The 18,298-nt window shown below is 34.8% G+C and overlaps 1 long non-coding RNA gene across 10 annotated transcripts in view; it reads right to left on the minus strand.

The window, feature by feature from the left end:
• LOC116548945 overlaps nt 1-18,298 on the minus strand; it is a 1,126,598-nt gene that overhangs the window by 756,564 nt on the left and 351,736 nt on the right. For all 10 annotated transcript variants that reach the window (XR_004267645.1, XR_004267646.1, XR_004267643.1 and 7 more), the window contains one exon: nt 10,734-10,839. This is a non-coding gene — a long non-coding RNA (uncharacterized LOC116548945). The remainder of the gene's footprint in view (nt 1-10,733; nt 10,840-18,298) is intronic.

The following is an 18,298-nucleotide window of genomic DNA, read 5'->3' on the forward strand; positions in this document are numbered from 1 at the left end:
TAAAAACAATATATTAAACTAAATGTATAGGGAAAGAAAGCAAATAGTTGATTCACATGACCAAGGTGAAAAGAAAAACAAACATTATAGTTGCAAAAACATATATTCCATAACAAGTTCTTAAGACTCCCAGGTGCAACATCAGCAGCGCTCGAGTCTCAATTTTTATTGTAATCTTGTGGCTTTTTATTTGTAACTTATATGAAAAGAATCATATTGATTGGGGCAGATTTAACTCAGTAAAACCTATTCTACTGAGATTGTCTGTGCTAGGTGATTTTATCAAGTTCTCTTTTGGTTTCATTTTCTTCCTCATCCCTATTCCCAGGGGAGGCTGCAGCCCAGCTTGCAGAGCAAATTGCCCTAAATTGAGTTCTTTCTCTGGCATAGACAGGGCTGCCTTTGGCTCCTCGGCTTGAAAACTTTATGCATTCTTTTTTCCTTCTTCCTTAACAATCCCCTTCCCTTTTTCCAATTAAAATGGAGAAGTTTCCACCGGTACCTGCTCCCAATTAAATGAATACTGCATTACCAGCCGCACTCCCGGATCTTCTTTACCCTCCCTTCATTAGCCTTATTCCTCTGAGGCTGCCTGGCTGTCTGCCAGGGACTTATGGCAAGAATTCAAAATCTTGCACACTTTATCCCCTCCAAATCATTCTTGAATATAAGCAGTCTGCTCCTTAGGCCTAGTATGAGAAATCCAAGAACGTGTTCAAAATGGATAGGGGGTTGGGAGGAAGAGAAGAGGAAAAAAAATGATTTATTTAAAAGGCTAAAAGCCTATGCAAAGAAAGGCAAGCTAAAAGAGGTTAAGCTTCCCAGTTAATTGACCTTAGTTTCTTTTTTAATAGCCTGAGTAGGAAGAACAACAAATGACAGACAGTTCAATGGCCTTGCTTTATTTCTTCATGCCTACAGGAAGCACATCATCATCTTCCCACCTCAGGCATACCAACTCCCAACACTCAAGCTAATGTACTATGACCAAAGAGGCCTATATATATATTTATATATATATATATATATATATATGGAGAGAGATCAACATGGAGTAATATACATACACACACATACGTATATGTATATATATATATGTGTGTGTGCATGTATATATATATGTATGTCTTAACATGGAATTTTCCAGCAAACATGAGTGCTATTGGGGCCATTGCATCAGCCATTCTCAACTGACATTTGGAATCAGTGAATGTGCATCAAGCTGTTATGAATGATGACGTAGGTGTCAGGCAACAGAAACAAATGGGCATTCTGTATGCCTCCATTACTCTCTAAAACTTTGCAAATTTCATTTACAGAACCGCTGAGCATAACTGAGCAGAATATGTGATCAAATTCCAGCTCTAGTACACATTGTGTGTGTGACCCTAGGCAAGTTATTTAAATTCTCTGAGGCTTATGGCCATTATTTGTAAAGTGGGACTAATAACTATATCCAGAATGATATGCTTTTTGTGGATTAAGTAGTTCATGTAAAGCACTGAGCACAATTCCTGGCACGTGGTACATAGTTAGTTAGCTACTGTATATTCTCATTATTATTGCTACTATTATTAATACTAGGCAAAATTATACCATATGATCTGATAGAACTTTTGGAGCATTCCCAGAATATGGCAAGGGCTAAGGACAATTTGCAGATGATTTTAATTTTACAAAATTAAAAATGTGCAATTGGATTCTCAGAAGTTGACCCTGTTTGGCACAGAACCCAACACAGTTATGACATCCGCTAAGGTCAATTTTGGAAAACCTATCCTTTAGTGGTAATTATAAGTCACCAAATTCTTCAAGCACCTTAGAGAATATATCACCATTGCTGACTTTCTGTGAGAACAATATGTAATTGCACAGTTCAAAACAGTCATTTTTTTTCAGTTCTGAAAATTAACATGGAATTCATTTTATCTCCTAGCGATAAACTTCCTAAGCATGCTATAATGCCACAGTTCATCAGCTGAAGAATAAAAGCAAAACAATGCAAAAAGCATAGTTACTAATAGTAATTTCATAATTACTAAGTGGTTATATTGATTAAAGGACAAAAAATCATAGATATGAATTGGGGTAAATATGATAAACAAATGTGTGCTGTTTTTATCTCCTACACCAGATACAACTGATGTCTGTACATGAGCGGCACAATATTGACTGATTTATAAGAAATATGCTGTGCTGTCTAAGAAACTCAAGGCAGTAGACATAATCCCAAAATAGGAAATTACTTTATAAATAGCTATTTTAATGTGTAAATTTTTAAATCAATATCTAATAGTTGTACATATTTGGGGGTACATGTGATATTTTGATATCTCTATACAATGTAGTAATAATCAAATCAGGTAATTGTTAACATCCATTGTCTCAAACATTTATCTTTCCTTTGTGTTGAGAACATTACAATTCTTTTCTTCTAGATAATAACTATTTTTGATTGATCAAATTTGGGTCAAATTTCCTATAGCATTTTACAATAATTATTAGGAATGCAAGCATTAGAATCAGAGATCTGGAATTATATTACTTCTCAACTTCTGCTTGCTATGTAACCTCTAAAAAGTTATTTAACTTATCAGACCCTTCACTTCCTCAAATATAAAATGGGGCTTATAGCATCTGCAAGGTGATGTTTTTAAGGCTTACATTTAAAGTGCTTAACTTGAGCCATAAGAAGCTCTCTACTTTACCATGATCATCATCATCATTATCATAATCATCACTATTATTACTGTAAAGTTTTTTTACTTTTCAAAAATTAGTTCTTAAAATAGGAAAATAATGTGAAATATGAAGCAAGAGATTTTGATGTATATCAAATATTAGTGAGACTGCATTGAACCCACTAGAGGTAACACACACTGATTCAGAGCATGCATTTTTGAGGGCAGCTAAATTGGGATGGTTCTCAGATATTATAATTTAAGGAATGGATTGAAAAATCTACTACATCCAGGAAGTTTTATGTATATATATAGTTATTTAACAAAAAGACAGAATTACATGCATTAGCACAGGAGATATAAGTAAAGTCACATAGCAATGAGGGAGAGCCAGGATTTAAGCTCAGGTCTGCGAATTCCAGGTAAAGGTCTCTCATGAGATATTTATAGTCACTAAGTCAGAGATGCCGTGTTACCTGGTTATATGAGAAAAAAAAATTCAATAGGAAGGTATAATAATTTCCATGGTTTCACTATCACCAGCATTTTAAAATTACAAAATTAATTTTAAATGAAAATGTGTTCTAAACCTCAAGTGTCACAAGTATCCCCTTGAACCTACCCTTCAGCTAAAGATCCTATCTTGGCTAATAGCACTATCATCCACCTATCCCAGAAACTTGAGAGCCAACCTGCTATTTCCCCACTCAAAAGTAACCTTCATACTAACAATTCTATTTCCATGACATTGGCTAAAACAGATACATCTTTGGTGATATTTAGTTCAGAACCTCATGGCCTCATGCCTGAACTACTGAAATAGTTTCCCAACTGGTCTCCTTTATCTCAGCCTCTCTCACTCATGGCATTCTCCAAATTCTCCTCAAAATAATCTTGCTAATACAGTCTGATGCTGCTACCTCAACTTGAAACCTGTGATCTCCTCTGAGACTCTTCTTAGCCCAGCCCAGTGTGCTTATCCCTCCCTACTCTCATCTTCCACACCCACTCTCATCCTCAGTGCCCCCCATATATCAGCCACATTCTTTTTTACTTTGTTACTCCTCCTCCTAGCTTATGTTAGTTCTGTCATCTATAATGGCCTTATTTTTCCCATTTAACCTAAATATTACACGATTGCTTGAAAAGAAACATAATATGTAAGTTCTATATAGACACATTAGGTGAAGCTTCTGTCAGCTACTGAGAGAAGTGTGTTAAGATATCTTTCTTTGAATTGTGGATTTGTCATTCTACCACATTACCACATAGTGTTCTCCATTTATGTTTTCCCTTTTTTTTTTTTTTTTTTTTTTTTTTTTTTTTGAGGGGGAGCCTAGACTGGAGAGCAGTGCCTCAATCTCGGCTTATCTCAAACTCCACATCCCAGGTTCAAGCAATTCTCCTGTCTCAGCCTCTTGAGTAGCTGGTATTACAGGTGCCCACCACCAAGTCTGGCTATTTTTTATATTTTTAGTAGAAATGGTGTTTCACCATGTTGGCCAGGCTGGTCTTGAATTCCTGACTTCAGATGAGCTGCCTGCTCAGCCTCCCAAAGTGCTGGAATTACAGGCGTGAGCCACTGTGCCTGGCCATATTTATATTTTTTTTAAGTCAAACTTAATTTCTAAAATATATATATATATATATATATATATATATATATATATATATACATTCTAGCACTTTGGGAGGCCAAGGCAAGAAGATCAATAGAGGCCAAGAGTTTGAGACCAGCCTGGGCAACATAACAAGATCCTGTCTCTACTAAAAATGAAAAAATTAACTGAGCATAATGGCACATGCCTGTAGTCCCAGGCACTTGGGAGGCTGAGATGGGAGTACCACCTGAGCCCAAGACTTTGGAGGTTACAGTTAGCTGTGATCATACCACTGCGCTTGGCCTGGCTGACAGAGTGAGACCTTGCTTCTAAAATATATATATATACATATTATTTTTCATCTCTTTTTCATCATAGGTGTATGGTAGTGCCATTAATCAAGATAGGATCTTTAGCTCAAGGGTAAATAAATAATCTATATATAATAATACCTATTATATAATTTATATATATATATGAATGTAAAATGTTAAATTGTTACCTGCTTATATGAGAAAAAAAGATTCAATAGGAAGGTATAATATTTTCCATGGTTACACTATCACCAGCATTTTAAAATTATGAAACTAATTTTAAATGAAAATGGGTTCTAAACCTCAAGTGTCACAAGTATCCTCTTGAACCCTTGAACCTGCCCTTCAGCTAAAGATCCTATCTTGGTTAATGGCACTACCATGCACCTATGATGAAAAAGAAATGAAAAATAACATGTATTAACATATATACACACACACACACACACATACACACACACACACACACACACACAAACACACATATTAGAAGCAAGATCTCACTCTGTCAGCCAGGCTACACACAGTGGTGTGATCACTGTAATCTCCAAACTCTTGGGCTTAGGTGGTACTCCCACCTCAGCCTCCCAAGTACCTGGGACTACAGGCATGTACCTTTATGCTCAGTTATTTTTTTCATTTTTAGTAGAGACAGGGTCTTGCTATGTTGCTCAGGCTGGTCTCAAACTCTTGGCCTCTATTGATCCTCTTGCCTTGGCCTCCCAAAGTGCTGGAATTACGGGCATGAGCCACTACAGCTGGCCTTAAGTCAAAATTTCAGATGATAAATTTAATGTATTTTTAAAATTTATTTATTGGAAAGTCAGTTACTAAAATCTATATGTAAATATTAAGACATTAACAATTATTTTTTTATAAAATGACAATTTATAACTGTATAAACTTATGGCACACAAAGAGATGTTAATGAGGAATAATTAAATCGAGCTAGTGAACATATCCATCACCTCAAATACTTAATATTCTTTTGTGGTAAGAACATTAGAAATTCACTCTCAGCAATTTTGAAATGTATAATACTTTATTATTAACTATATTTTTATAATATTAGGATTATATAATTTTCTAATATACATACATATCTATATGTTTCAATTAGCTTCATACTGGCTTAAATTATTCTATATGAAAATAATATAGTGATAGCACCTTTCTTCTGGCTAGTAATTATCTGGGATTCTTTTTCCATCATTTACTTTCATCGTGGCTGTGTCTTTAAGTATAAATCTTTAGAGAGCACATTACTGAAATTTTAAAAATCCAGTCTGGCCACTTCTGTCTTTTATTTGGAGAGTTTACTCCATTCACATTCACTGTGACTACTGGCCATCTGAATTTATTTCACTTCATTCATGCATCTGAGACTACCCATTTGATTTTCCTTCTGTCTCTTTTTAGCTTGTCTGTCTCCTTAATTCCTTCAGGAGGTGTATACTGAGCAATTACTATCTTGCAAGCACTATTCTAGATATTGAAGATTGGAGCTGAAGGAGATAAAGACTCTTGCTCTCAGAGAGATTACATTCTAGTGGGAGGGCACAGACAATGAATAAGTATATAATTGAACACATAAATAGACAGTAACGAAAATATTTTAAAAAGTTATGTTCTATTCTTATTGTCCTTACTCTTCTCAGAAGCTCATTTTTCTTCCAAGGCTATAGGAGTAGGTTTGTAATGGGTCTCTCCTGTATCACCATCTTTTCTAGTCCGTCTGCCTCACTAATATTCTCATGTTGTGATTTAAATATTATGTTTCCTAGCTTAAAATCTTTAACATTGCCCTCTTGGATACTTCATACAGCAAAAATACCTTAGCCCAACATTCAGAATCCTCTACAAAATGGGATCAACCTACATTTTCTAGCTCTTTCTTCAATAAAAATATAGTGAAATATACCTATACAACTTAGAAATATAGCAATAGAAATATAGGGAAATATAGCTGTCCCACTTAGTTCAACTGATGAGTAAAAGTTTATCTTGCTTGCTAGGGTGAGAATGATATGAAAAAGAAATGAAAGTGTGGAGAAGAAGAGGAAAAGACTAGAAAATAATTACTTTAGGAATAAAATGCTAAGATCGCCTTAGAATTTTAGGAAAATTATTAACACATTAATTTGACATTTTTTAATATACATGTATGGAGCCCCCTGCTATATGCCAAGCACTGTGCTAACCCCAGGGACTATAAAGACAAATAAGACTTAATATTTGCCTTCAAGGAGCTGAAGCTTTGTGAGAATAAGATAAATAAACAGATAATTAGGGAAAATGTACTAAGTGTTCTGACAGAAGGATCTGTAAAGTGTAACTAGAGAACTCAGGCAGGAGGCTCGGTAAAGGTTTCAGGTGAATTAGCTCTTCTACTGAGAAAACAGCATGAGTGCTGAGAAAGGCAGGTCTTCATGCTTTCAGAGCATGTTAGGCCTCTTTTACTTGCAGATATTATGGTGATAAATCGGTAATAATTAAAATAGTATTAATGTCACACCCTAGAATTATCACCATCTTTTGCATATACTGATTTAAAATATTTCATGAACTTTTGGTTAAACATAAGACAGCAAATGCATGTTGTTATTTATTCCTCACCCTTGAAAATCACACTAAAACTTATAAACCCTTAAGGATGAAAAGGAGAGAAGAATATACCAGATAAGTTATATCAAAAAAATTTATAAATGTTATAATGTAAATGGATAAGTAGTAATTGCTTAGCAAACCAGATAAAGCTGAAGCCTCAATCTGTTTGTGTTTTTTTTTTTTTTTTTTTTTTTTGAGACGGAGTTTCACTCTTGCTACCCAGGCTGGAGTGCAATGGCGCGATCTCAGCTCACCGCAACCTCTGCCTCCTGGGTTCAGGCAATTCTCCTGCCTCAACCTCCTGAGTAGCTGGGATTACAGGCACGCGCCACCATGCCCAGCTTCAGGGTTTCACCATGTTGACCAGGATGGTCTCGATCTCTTGACCTCGTGATCCACCCGCCTCGGCCTCCCAAAGTGCTGGGATTACAGGCTTGAGCCACCGCGCCCGGCTGAAGCCTCAATCTGAATTGAAGAAAACCAGTAGGAAACTGCCAGTTTTACCTCAAGAGCCCAAAGAGATCTTCCCTTCAAGCTAGAGAAACCGAAAGGCCCAGGGAATACATGCACATAAAGATTTAGACTCTCTCAATTAAAAAGCCATATTACCACTTTATCATACTAATAAACTACACCTATCAAGATACCCCATTATAAAGACTTCCCAAATAATTATTTGGCTCTTACTCTTAAATATAGAGAAATAGTCAAGGATCCCTCAACCTGTGGAGAAATCTTCTAATATGAAAGAGAAAAACCAAAACATAGAATCTGGAATCTGAATGAGGTTTCTGGAAAGAAAGTCGGGTTTCTGGTGAGAAATACTAAAAGTTGAAGACTTTTACAGAATAAAGATATTCTGGTATATTCAAGTCCACAAAAATTTACTTCCTCAGTATTCTTGTCAGAAACTTTCTGGAAAATGAACTCCACTGCCAAGTTGACAGTAAGAAAGACGTCAGGAAAGAGAAGGACATCGGGAAAGAGAAACAGAGCACCAAGAAAGACACCAGGAAAGAGAAACAGCTCAGGAAAAAAATAAAGGGAAAACCTCAGAATGGTGGTGAGGGCTCTAGAATGGACACCTTCAGCAAACAATAATGTCTAAAAATATTGAAAGTAAAACCAATTCACTCAACATAGATACGGCTATCAAAACCAGGAACACCTTCAGAAGGGAAGCTCAGTATAGATGATGTATTCACATGGAAAAATAGAGAGGGCTGAAGAATAAGCACACACATTAAGAAAGGAAGAAAATTTGAAAATTGGAAAAGGTAACTCAGTGTGTTCAATAAGACCTGTTATAAAGGAAACTCTAGGAAAGGAAATATTTAAATTCAACTCCACTGACAAAGTTTTGCTAATTGATTTATTTGAAAAGTTCCTGATATACACTGACATACTTCTTCATTGACAGCTAGATTATGTAGAAGGGGTTTTTGCTTATTGGAGATGTCATTGGTACCTTACTTTAAATACTGAAATAAATGTCATTGATGTGCCTCTTTCTTAAAAGTTGTGACAAAAAATAAGAAAATGAATTGCCATGTTTATCCTCCTAAAGTTAAGGCTGGCTGAAAATTAAAATTTGTACCAAAACTACAAGGTCCCCTGAGACTCACCAGAAGTCTTACAATACAACTCAGGCTATTTTGAGTGGCTATGCCCTGCAACAATCTCTAATTGGTATGTGTAATAAAACCTAAGCTATATAAGTAAAACAAAATTTTGGGGGAAGCTTAATGATTTTTTTTTTTTTTTTTTTTGAAATGAAGTCTCACTCTGCTGCCCAGGCTGGAGTGCAAAGGCACAATCTCGGCTCACTACAACCTCAACCTCCGAGGTTCAAGTGATTCTCCTACCTCAGCCTCCTGAGTAGCTGGGATTACAGGCACCTGCCACTATGCCCAGCTAATTTTTGTATTTTTAGTAGAGACGGGGTTTTACCAGGTTGGCCAGTTTGCTCTTGAACTCCTGACTTCAGGTGATCCACCCACCTTGGCCTCCCAGAGTGCTGGGATTATAGGCATGAGCCACTGCACCTGGCCCAGTATTCTTAATTAAAAAATAATTATGCCTGTAATTCAAACACCTGAAGTCAGGAGTTTGAGACAAGGCTGACCACATGATGAGACCCCATCTTTACTAAAAACACAAAATTAGCCGGGCGTAGTGGTGCACGCCTGTAATCCCAGCTACTCAGGGGGCTGAGACAGGAGAATCACTTGAACCAGGAGGTTGAGGTTGCAATGAACTGAGCTGGCACCATTGCACTCCAGCCTGGGCGACAGGAGTGAAACTACATCTCAAAAAAAAATTAAAAAATTAAAAATATAAAAATAAAGAATACTATATTTCCATTCCTACAGGAAAAATCAGCAAGGGTAAAAAGAAACAGCCTATTCTTAACTTCATTCTAGCTCACCTCAAACCTTCTCAAAGCACTTCAAACTTACTAGCTCATAAATTAAAAACTTCATCAGGAAGCCAGGCAGGTTTAGAAAACTGACCATCCACTTTGGGTCAATCTAAAGTGGAGAAAGGAAATTATATTGTGGGCTAGGAATGCCTAATAGGTTCAGGGTCCAGCTAACAAGTAAAATGGATTTATTTATTAAAAAAAAAATAAGCTACCTCTTTTTATCAAATGAAACCTCTTTAATTTACATTAAATTAGTCAAAGTATGCTTTTTACCTAATTTTAATAAATTTAATAAACTTATTCAGCCCTCTTCCTGTTTTCAACAAACTAAGCAAATGCTCATCTAAGAACAATGAAAACTCAGTAATTACTGTTAATTAACTCAAAATTTATAAACTTATATCTGAAGTCATTATCTGAATTCCTATAAATGAAAATATTAAAATTTAACTTTAATATAAAATTTAATTTTTCACCAGTGGGAATATCATCTTCTCTTCAAATTGACCCACCCCTCCAAAACAAGAATAACCATTGTAACAATGCTTACATGGTTCAACTATATACAATGTCAAAATTAGTTTTCTGAGGTATTAAAAGTTGTCACTTGTGTATATAACTACCAGCTTCACTAACAAGCTTTCTAAAGTTTTGGATTTCTTTTGATGTGATAATGACCTAACCTAAAGAGGCAGAGAGAAGGAATCCTAAATATGTTACCTACTTAAAATCGAGTAAAAGCAGTACTAGTGTGTAATGGGAAAGTTTCATATGTAAAAAAATATATATATCATCTATCATTTGGTAGTATTTAAGTTATTTGATAACTACCTTGGAAAAAATTTTTTTTTTCCTCTCCAAGTTAAAATTCTTGCATTTTATTTAAAGTCATGTTCATCAAAGCCTTTTCTGGGGCAAGGAATGAGCCTACACAAATAAGACAATTCCGAGAAAGATATTTTCTAACATCTCGACAAAAATTATCCTTCCTTTCTCATCCTGGAACTACAGAGTGAATTCATTCCAATACACTAACCTTTATGAAATCATTTTTTAAGAAACCCTCAACAACAGTAAAATTGCCTCATTATTACAGTGTACTCACACTTTTTGTGCATAGGTCCAAGACATAAGAAGTCAAAACCACCTCTGATGCCTTCTGACAGATTGGAGATGAACCAGATTCCACAGGGTGTACACGCCAAGGACATCTAGAAGCCAAATGACAAAAAATTAACATCTCCAGATTCTGTCTGTGCAGACACAGGAGCAACACAGATTTATAAACTCTGAATGTATCATCAAGAGAATTAAGTCAAACGCAGCTTTGTTCTCTTTCAAGATTTCATCAAAAATAGCATCATATCCTAAAAATTGGGTTTATATATCAAAAACTAACTCATTTGTAATTTGTTTATGTTAGCCTTGGTTTTTATTTCAAATGGGACAGAATCTCAGACAGGGTGTTGACTTTTTAGGGAGCTTTTGTTCAAATGTTTTGTGAATTTTATAGCTAGAACTTTAACTCATTTGTGGAAAGAACATCTTAAGGTCATCTGAGTCAAGCTTTAGGCAAGTGTCACCTCGGTTGAAGTTAAATCTCCTAAATGTAAAATAGAGCTAAAACTATCATCTGCAACTTGGGGATATTAGGATGAAATTTAGCATAGTACCTGACACATAGTATTTTTTAAATGTGAGGTTTATCATTTTAATTATTATTCTCATTTATTCAAAATTTATATACTTCTAAAAACTACCTTTTTTTAATTAATGGAAGCAGTTATTGTAGAAGATTGCTCCACAGTCAAAAGAGGAAGGCAGGACATTTTAATGGTGAGCAAAAGAACTTTCAATGAGCTCAGGAAACTACCTTAAAACCTACAGCAACAGTAATTACCAGAGTCTCCAAAAACAAAATTAAAACAATTCTATAGCACCATGTCACATCTCATAAGGGTAGCAAGACCACATATTAGATGCTGCACTGTATCCTTTAATTCTCTCTCCCTTATGCAATGTCACTGTATGAGTACAGCAGATGTCTTAGTTCTATCTCTGCCTGCTTTTCCCACAAATCAGGGCCAAAGATAGTGTCTATGAGAAACTTATTTGAAAATGTAACCTTGGGAAATATGATCAAGAGATAAGAAAAATTAAATCAGATGAGGGTGAATATAGCCTACTTAATATAATATATATTCATCTGATTCTCATCTGATGAATATTCATCTGTTGAAGTAAATACATATTACTCCTCATCTAATGAAGTAAATATATATTATATTAAGTAGGCTGTATTATCAAGTTGGTGTCATTATGAGCAACTGATTGTTTAATCTGGTCAGACCTTTGAGAAACCTTTTGAAACTGATATCAGAACCATGTCTCCAGATAAAGAAAAGAGAAAGCAATAACTCATAGTTTCTATTCCCCAATGGTCAAGGATCACTCTGTATGTTGTTACTTTTGTTGCATTTCTAAGTTGTTCACATATGACTGTCAAACAGATTGCTACAGGTGTTCTCATGCCATGCGTTGGTAAGGAACTATTAGTTTGAATCAGTGTGGAATAAATCAAAGAGTACATACAACTGATAAAAACAGCCATAGTTGAAATTAATGTTGAGGATTTAAAATGATGCAAAAGAGTTTGACATATAAGAGTCAATGTAAGATACCACATTAATAAAATGAAGCTGGCAAATACATGATCATCTCCAGTGGTGCAGAAAAGGGATTTTACAAAATACAACATCCTTTCATATAAAAACATTAAGCTGGGAATAAAAAAACAAGTTCCTCAAAATGATAAAAGGCATTTGGGAAAAACCCACATTATATTCAAAGATAAAGGATGAAAGTTTTCATACTAAGATCAGGAACAAGACAATCATATCCACTTTCATCATTTCTGTTCAACATTGCCCTGGAAGCTCTAGCAACGACAATTAGGCAAGAAAAAAAATGGAAGGCATACAAATTGGAAAGAAGAAACAAAATTATTTCTTTTCAGAGATAGCATGGTTTTATATACAGAAAAGTCTAAACAATCAACAAAAGCAATTAGAGCTAATAAGTGTGTTCATCAATGTTTTAGGATAAAGATCAGTTATATTTCTATATACTAGCAATTAACAATGTGAGAATGAAATTAAGAAAACAATTTTATTCATAACATCATCAAAAATAATAAAATATTTAGGAATTAATTTAACCAAGGAATTCCAAGACTCATACACTGAAAATTCCAAAACATTGCTAAAAGAAGTTAAAAGGCCTAAATAAATAGGAAAACCTTCCATTTTGTTAATTGGAAGACTTATTATTAAGATATTAATACTACCCTAGGCATTCTACTGTCTAGGTGCAATCCTAGACAAAATCCCAATTACCTTTCTTTGCAAAACTGGAAAAGCTATTCCTAAAATTCACAAAATAATGCAAGTAAATATATATGTACCCAACACTGGAGCATCCAAATACATAATGAAAATACTATTAGAGCTAAACAGAGGGTAGATGCCACTGAAATAGAAGCTGGAGACCTCAACTCCCCACTTTCGGCATTGGACAGATCTCCCAAACACAAAATCAACAAAGAAACAATAGTCTTACACTGCAATAAACTTAAACTGCCCTATAGAGTGAATGATCCTAATAGATATTTACAGAACATTTCACCCAATGGCTGCAGAATACATGTACTTTTCCTCAGCACATGGATCATTCCCAAGATAGACCATGTGCATGTGTCAGGTCACATAAGAAGTCTTAAAACATTTTTTAAAATTGAAATAACATCAAGCACCTTTTCTGAATACATGGAATAAAACCAGAAATCAATAAAAAGATGAATTTTGGAAACTATAAAAAGCACATGAAAATTAAGCAATATGATCCTGAATGACCAATGGGTCAATGAAGAAATTAAGAATGAAATTGAAAAGTTTCTTAAAACAAATATTAATGGAAGCAAATGTAGCAAAACCTATTGGATACAGCAAAAGCATTACTAAGAGGGCAGCTGATACCTATAACTGGCTACATTAAAAAAAAAAAGGAAAAGTTCCAATAAGCAACCTAATTATACAACTTAAACAACTAGAAAAGGAAGAGTAAACCAAACAAAAAATTAGTCAGAAAAAAAGAAATAATAAAGATCCGAGAAAAAATACGTCAATTTGAAATGAAAACAACAAAAGATTAATGAATTTTTTTTAAAAAAGGTAAACAAAATAGACAAACCTTTAGCCACACTACATAGGAAAAAAAAGACTCAAACAAAATCGGAGATGAAAAAGGAGACATTACAACTAAGTACAGAAATTCAAAGTATCATTAGTTGCTACTGTGAGCAACCATATGCCAATAAATTGGAAAATCTAGAAAAACGGGACAAATTCCCAGACAAATACAACCTACCAAGATTGAACTCTTAAGAAATACAAAACCCGAACAGACCAACAACAACTAATTAGAATGAAGCTGTAATAAGAAGTCTCCCATCAGAAAAGGAAAAAAAGCCCAGGACCTAATGGCTTCACTGCTGAATTCCACCAACCATTAAAAAAAGAACTAATACCAATCCTATTAAAAGTATTCCAAAGAATACAGGAGAAGGGAATACTTCCAATCTCATTCTATGAGACCACTATTACCCTAATACCAAAACCAGACAAAAATACATCAAATAGAGAAAACCCTAGGCCAACATCACTAATCAATATTGATGCAAAAATCCTCAAAAATATACTAGCAAGGCAAATTCAACAATACATTTTAAAAATTATTAATCATGACCAGGTGGGATTTATCTTAGGAATGGAAGGCTGGTTCAACATATACAAATCAACAATGTGATACATCACATCAACAGAATGAAGGATAAAAACCATATAATCATTTCAATTAATGCTGTCAAAGCATTTGGTAGAATTCAATACTGCTTCATGATAAAACCTCTCAAAATTTGGTGATAGAAGGAACAAACTTCAATATAATAAAAGCCATATACGACAGACCCACAGCTAGTATCATAGCAATAGGAAAACTAAAAGCCTTTCCTCTAAGATCAAGACCATGAAAATGATGCTCACTTTCACCATTGTTATTCAACATAGTACAAAAAGTCCTAGCTACAGTAATCAGACAAGAGAAAGAAATAAATGGCATCCAAATTGGAAATGAAATCAGATTATCCCTGTTTGCAGATGATAGAACCTTATATTTGGAAAAAACAAAGACGCCACCAAAAAACTATTAGAATGAAAAAAAATTCAGTAAAGTTGAAGGATACAAAATCAACATACAACAATCAGTAGCATTTCCATATACCAATAGCAAACAATGTGAAAAAGACATTTAAAAAGTAATCTCATTTGTAATAGCTACCAATAAAATAAAACACCTAGGAATTCACTTAACCAAAGAAGTAAACAATCTCTAAAACAAAAACCATGAAACACTGATGCAAGAAATGAAAAAGACACCAAAAAAATGTAAAGATATTCCATTTTTATGAATTAAAAGACTCAATAGTGTTAAAATAACCATACTACCCAAAGCAATCTATAGATTTAATGCAAACTCTATCACAATACCAATGGCATTCTTCATAGAAATAGAAAAAAAAAATTCCTAAATTTTATACAGAACCACAAAAGACCAGAATAGCCAAAGCTATCCTGAGCAAAAAACAAAATTGGGGGAATCACATTACCTTACTTCAAATTATACTATGGAGCTGTAGTAACCAAAACTTGCTGTTTGCTATGCAACACAGACACATAGATCAGTGGAACAGAATAGAGAACCAAGATATAAAACCCATACATTTACAGTGAACTCATTTTTGACAAAGGTGCCAAGAATATACATTGGGGAAAGAAATAGTCTCTTCAATAAATACTGCAGAGAACGCTAGATTTGCAGAAGAATAAAATGAGACCTCTATTTCTTGCTTAAAATCACAATGGAAAAAAAAGACTTAAATCTTAGGCCTCAAACTATGAGACTGCTAAAAGAGAACACGGGGGGAACTCTCCAGGATTATGGTTTGGGCAAAGACTTCTTGAGTAATACCCCACAAGCACAGGCAACCAAAGCAAAAATGGACAAATAGCATCCCATCAAGTTAAAAACTTCTTCATACCAAAGGAAACAATCAACAGAGTGAAGAGACAACCCACAGAATCAAAGAAAATATTTGCAAACTTCCTATCTGACACATGATTAATAACCAGAATATATAAGGAACTCAAACAATTCTATAGGAAAATATCTAATAATCCAATTTTTTAAATGGGCAAAAGTCTGAATAGACATTTCTCAAAAGAAGACATACAATGGAAAACAGATACATGAAAAGTTGTTCAACATCACTGATCATCAGAGAAATACAAATCAAAACTACAATGTGATATCATCTCACCCCAGATAAAATGGCTTATATCCAAAGCCAAGCAGTAACAAATGCTGGGGAGTATGTGGAAAAAAAGAGAACCCTGGTACAATGTTGGTGGAAACGTAAATCAGTACAACCACTATAGAGACGAGTTTGGAGATTCCTCAAAAAAACTAAAAACAGAGCTACCATATAATCCAGCAATCCCACTCCTATGTATATACCCAAAAGAAAGGAAATCAGTATAACAAAGAGATATCTGCACTCCCATGTTTATTGTGGCACAATTCACAATAGCCAAGATTTGGAAGCAACACAAGTGTCCATCAACAGATGAATGGATAAAGAAAGTGTGATACATTTATACAATAGAGTACTGCTCAGACAGAAAATAATGAGCTCCTGTCATTTGCAACAACATGGCTAGAGCTGGAAGTCATTATGTTACATGATTTTAGACAAAATCAACAAACCCTTAGCTAGACTAAGAAAAAAATAGAGAAGACTCAAATAAATAAAACCAAAACTGAAAAGGAAATATAACAATGGGTGCTTCAGAAATTAAAAAGGCCCATAAGAAATTATTATGAATAATTATATTTCAAAAAACTAGATAACCTAAAGAAATGAATAAATTTTGAGACACATACACTGTACCAAAACTGAATCAAAAGGAAATAGACATCAACAAAATATTAGCAAACCAATAGCACAACCAAAAGTTAATTCACCATTATTAAGTAGGCTACATTCCCAAGATGTAGGGTTGGTTCAACACATGCAAATCAATAAATGTGATTCACCACACAGACAGGATTAAAAATAAAAACCATGTGATCATCTCAATAGAGGCAGAAAAAACTTTCCAATAAAATTCAAGATTCCTTCATGACAAAAAAAAAAAAAAAAAAAACTCAAGAAACTAGGCATTGAAAGAACATACCTCAAAATAATTAGTGCCATCTATGAAAAACTGACAGTCAACATCTCACTGAATGAGCAAAAGTTGGAAGCATTCCCCTTGAGAACTGGAACAAGACAAGGATGCTCACTCTCACTACCTCTGTTCAACACAGTATTGGAAGTGCTAGCCAGAACAATCAGACAAGGGGAAAAAAAGGCATTCAAATAGAAAATAAGTCAAACTATCTCCCTTCACTGATTATACGACTTTAGGTTTAGAAACCTGTAAAAACTCTACTAAAAGACTAATAGAAATGATAAATAATTTTAGCAAGTTTTCAGGATACAAAATAAGTAGCACTTCTATACACAAAAAAATTCAAGCTAAAAGGAAAATCAAAAATATAGTCCCATATACAATAGCCACAAAAAATAAAATACCTAGGAAGACATCTGACCAAGAAGGTAAAGGATCTCTGCAAGGAGAACTATGAAACACTGCTAAAAGAAAACATATATCACACAAACAAATGGAAAAACATTCCATGCATATGGACCAGAAGAATCAAGAATCAATATTGTTAAAATGGTCATATTGCCCAAAGCCATCTACAGATTCAATGGTATTGCTATGAAACTACCAATGTCATTTTTCACAGAATTGGGAGCAAAAATTATAAAATTCATATTGACCCAAAAGAGAGACTGAATAGCCAAAGCAATCCTAAGCAAAAAGAATAAAGCAAAAGGCACTACATTACCCAAATCCCATTAACCATGTGGGCCCTAAATCCAATGACAAGTATCCTTATAAAACAGAAGAGAAGGAGATTGTTGGGGAAAGTGGTGGATAGTGTGTGGACACTCACATCATGAACTTTTGCACCAAGACCTACCACAGGAACATACCACAAAAGTCAAGAGAATCCAGAGACCCTCTGGAAGCACATTGCTGCTGCAGGCCCCAGGTGACAACCAAAACACTGTGAGTGCCCAAGGTGTGAGAGCGTGAAAAGGGGACCATCCACTGCTAAACACACACACTCTCTAGGGAACCCAAAGTTCCAGATGACAGGAGAAAGACTAGACCTTACTTGAAACTGAGTCAAATTTAGACAGCTGAGTGAAATACAGGGGTAGAAGAAGCAGGAAGAGGAACCCCATGAGCTTTCTCAGTCCACAGGAAAGCTGGGATTTTGACTCACAAGGGTCCTTGGGGAGGGCTGTCAGAGGAACTGGGAAAAGACCACAGGAAGAAGGAAACTTTCACCTGAACTCTGTAACAATTTTGACTGAATGCAAAGTTTCCTGGACAGAACTCAGGAGAGGAGGTGAATTGGGAGTGCAGACACAGCACAGTA

Source organism: Sapajus apella, unplaced genomic scaffold, assembly GCF_009761245.1.
Source record: "Sapajus apella isolate SASKATOON/1434 unplaced genomic scaffold, GSC_monkey_1.0 scaffold6, whole genome shotgun sequence".
Taxonomy (NCBI): domain Eukaryota; kingdom Metazoa; phylum Chordata; class Mammalia; order Primates; family Cebidae; genus Sapajus; species Sapajus apella.